This window comes from Danio rerio, chromosome 6 (genome assembly GCF_052040795.2).
Source record: "Danio rerio strain M-AB ecotype USA chromosome 6, GRCz13ab, whole genome shotgun sequence".
Taxonomy (NCBI): Eukaryota; Metazoa; Chordata; class Actinopteri; order Cypriniformes; family Danionidae; genus Danio; species Danio rerio.
Window position 1 is genome coordinate 37,562,308 of NC_141026.1, and position 4,396 is coordinate 37,566,703.

Below are 4,396 nucleotides of genomic sequence, written 5' to 3' on the forward strand. Positions count from 1 at the left end.
CTTTGCTATTCATCACAGCATTGTGCAAAAGAATAAATAAACTCTTTTTTACAACAAACATAGCCTTTCTTTAGGTAGAGCTGTGCACAACTGTAAACAATGATGCAGTACATATTGGAACTGAACCTACAGCATACACAGGTCTGGAAATCATTCATGAAATTGTTCAAGTTAGAAGACATTTTTAGGAAAAAAAAGATTTAAAAATGTTTATAAAATTAGCTTGACAGATTTTGGCAACTAATTCAACATTTTTGCTCGTAATGACTCAAGGAATGAAATGAGGACTATTAGTTTTATATGGAATGACTATTAAGCATTTACAAGTTTAGTTAATTTTGATTGACATTACACAAGCAAACGATAATGCTATAAAACAGCAGAGAACTGTATGAAAGCAATTGATGCATGTCCAAAAGCATTTACAATTTGTTGGAAGGAATGAGAAACTGCTATGATGTGTACAAATGACTGTTTTGAGAATATATTAGAATTATTATAGATCACCCACTAAAGTCAATTTGTCAGTGTATATAGTGACCACCACATACATCTTTGTTTGCTGCTCATAGCAACGAGCTGTTGTTTAGGAAAATGCTGTGGTGATGATGACTGCATCTCTGTTTTGGAAAGAAAACAGATTCAAAAGGGCCTTTTTACCCTGAGGGGCCAATGCTTTCTGTTCAATTAACGTCAGCACACAAAAAAAGAGCAAATGAAACTGAGATGCTGCTCATGACTTTGAGTGAAGGATATTATGTGCTCTGTTATTATCATCACAGTTATCATCATCACAGTGTCGTTTCATAAATAAGGGGGAAACATTTCACTGAGTTATTCAGCCCCTACTGTGTTAAAAACATCCTAATCAGCATCTACATAACTGTTTTTCATTCCCAAAGTAAATGCGTGAGTCCTAGTCTGACAATACATGTTTAGCCTTCGCTTGCAGTTAAAGTATGGCAAGCCATTTTAACATCTTATCTATTAAACATACTAGTGTCTTTGCATGTTTTAATTTTTTTTATCTTTCCTTTAATCATGAGTGCTAATTCATCATCTACTAGTGCTTTTAATTGTTGGGTTTGCAAGTGCTTATTCAATGCATTTTAGTTCTTATTATTTTATATACAACTACTCATTCATCAGATGCTAGTAACAATTAAGTAGATACTAGTTCTACTTATTCGTATACTAGTACTTTTTAAAATATATGAGTTCTTAATTAGTGACTAATCTATTCCTTTTTATTATAGCTATTCTATTGTTACTAGCAGTGTTGGTCTATAACGAGTTACTAGTAAATGTGTACTCAAATGGCATTACTTTTGACCTGAATATGAAAAACATAGCTCTCGGGATGTATTTGACGGTCTCCAGAAATGTATATAGACGTACATTTTCAGAATGAGCCTGGGTTGTTTTTGACAGTAACTAAACCTGTAATGCATTACTTTAAAAATGTATAAACTCTGTTACCATTACAATATGATGCGTTTGTCTGTTACTTGGTAAATTAATTAATTTTGGCTGCAGTCTAGGCTACATATTACCTTTAACGTTAGTTAAAGTTAATGCACTGTGAGTTAACATGAACTAACAAGAAACAACATTGTTTGCTCATGTTAGAAAATGCATTAAATAATATGAACTAATATATTTTTTTGGTGAAGTCTAGGCTTCTAAAAGAATCTGTCAATGAGAAAAATGTACTTTAGTATTTTAGTGGAGAATATTTTTTTACACTATAGTGAGTATATTTCAAACAATATAAATTTATTAATTTCTAGCTAATAATTATTCCAAGAATGACTAGTGCCTTTTACAATATTACTAGTAAGTATAGAGCTGACATTATTTCAAATCGCAATACAATTATAGCAGAAATATGCATCAACGAGAATCTAGAAGTGTGTTGATATTAGAGATGCCACCTAAAATAGGTTATACTATTGAATGAACTCTTTCACTTTTGTGGCTTCAATCATTCTTGGGATACTCTTTTAAATGTGGAAGCATTAACAACTGATATTGAAATATATATTGTTATTGTTTAAAATAAAAAATAATGAATTGCCTTACCAGTCAACATTTACTTAATACCAGGCTCTTCTTTTCATTATTAGATACTAGTATATATGTCAGATATATTTAATACATATTAGTTTATAGTTCACTTTTATGATTGTCCCATCGTATGACTGAAATGAAAAAAAAAATCAGTAAAATAATACAAAAAAAACTTAATAGTAAAATTTTCATAAAGTAATATCTAATAAATGTGCACAAGTACCTTATTAAAGCATTATAGTGTCTAATAACTAACATTTAATGTTTAAAAGGAACCTATTATGTACCTATTTTGCAAGATGTAAAATAGGTCACTGATGTTCCAAGAGTGTGTATGTGAAGTTTTAGCTCAAAATAGCCCACAAATAATGTTTTATTACCCTTGAAAACTGGCCATTAGGCTTTGATCCAAATTGTGTTATTTTGGTGACTGTCGCATTACTACAAATTAGCTCTAGCAATGAGTGAGAGTGAAACCACAGCAACAGATTCAAAACAGAACATTATCTCTGTGAAAAACAAAACTTTGCTACCCAGCGACATGCGAAACTTGTTGTACGAGCTTGCGTTTCTGGTCTGCTGTATTCTCATGCATATGAATGAAAGTGTATGGGGTGAAAAGTGCATTGTGACTTTCTATGCTAATAAGGGTGACATATTGTCACTTATGGGCAGGGCTTTCCCCCTCTGATGACTTGTCCAAAGGGAAAATGCAATGTTTGTTTGTATTAAAAAACTATATATATATATAGAAAAAAAACACACAAAAAAAAAAACATTTTTGTCATTAGAGGCAGAATATATTCACACTGTTTAAAATATTTAATAGGAAACAGTATAGTATAACAACAATAATGATGGATTCATGGTATCAAAGTTGAGGTTATACAGTTATTCATTGGAAGAATAGTTAAACAGGTTGGGGTCAAAATACCAGCAAACAAAAATATAAAGGGATAATCCACAAAAGTAATCCGTAAAATATTCAAAAGTTTAAGGGGCAGGCAGCAAACAATCAAAAATCCCCAAAACAAAGAAAAAAAAAAAACATTGAGTGTAAGTTGATTTATATTCCTTTTATCATTTTACATTTATCATGTTATAGTAATGCTGCTGTGGCATGGCCAACTGATATTATTAGGTCATATTGGAGCTTATAAAATGTGATGTCATATTTTATATTCATGTTAATTTAAGATGTATGCTGAGATGAATATTTGTGTCACTGTATACAGACAGATTCTGATATTTTATTTGTTGACTCCAGATTAAACCATACATATTACCACATTTGTTCATTTGAAAACTAAAATACTGGAGGATGTAAAGTGCCACATTCTGAAAAGAAAAAACATTAAAGAGTCGTCATCTGTCTCCTGTCACGCTTCTTGCTGGGGCTCTGTAGTGGACTAGCAATCCACCCAGATAAAACAATGATCTAATCCTTTGCAATTACAATGAAACAAGACCGCAGAGTGTGTGTGAAAGTGCTTAAATAATCAGCATAACCTGGATGTCCAGATCCGATCACATCCTCAGAAAATGGGCCCGATTCTCATTACTTTTTAACACATTTAAAGTTATGTGGTGACACAGAGTTGGACTTCTTTTTTGACTTTACACATGCAACGCGTGTGGCATGACATCATTTTGTTGCAGAGTTGCCATTGGTTAAATGCCGGCAAAAAGTAAACCGCAAGTATGTCTGCGGTCTTGAGCTATTATGAAGTTGATGACGACAACATTGCTATAGCAAACTATGAGATATGTAATATTTGGGTTGTCTGGTATTTGAAGTTGAGGTGCTATTTGTTTTTATATTATTTTTTTATGTTTACTATCGCACTAAAGTCCAAAAGTGAGGAATTTATGTTATTTATTACTTGATTGTTCAAGTTTTTGAATGTTAAAATAAGGCTAATTAAATAAAACATAAGAAACTTCCTTGATCTGTTACTTCAGTCTTTTCTATTCTTTTTATAAATGTATTATAGAAATTTCCAATCGGTTTTCAGATACTCAAAATCAAATGATTCTTATTCGAACTCAAGGGCAAAAAACAAAACAAAACTGGACATACCTAGTAAACAATGTGAATGATTAACAGCTGTGTGTGATGATCAGAGTTCTGATTGATATCAGCTGTGGGTGGTTGATTTGCATGAAACATGATGGGATGTGCAGTCTGAGTGAATGGCTAGTGGAGTGTACATAGCTCTAATGTGTACTAGGGTATAGTCCACTCTAAAAGTATGTGTGCTGCTTGTTCAGACTACTTATTCAAAATATGCGGAATCAACACACATCTTGATTTTTTTGGAACAAC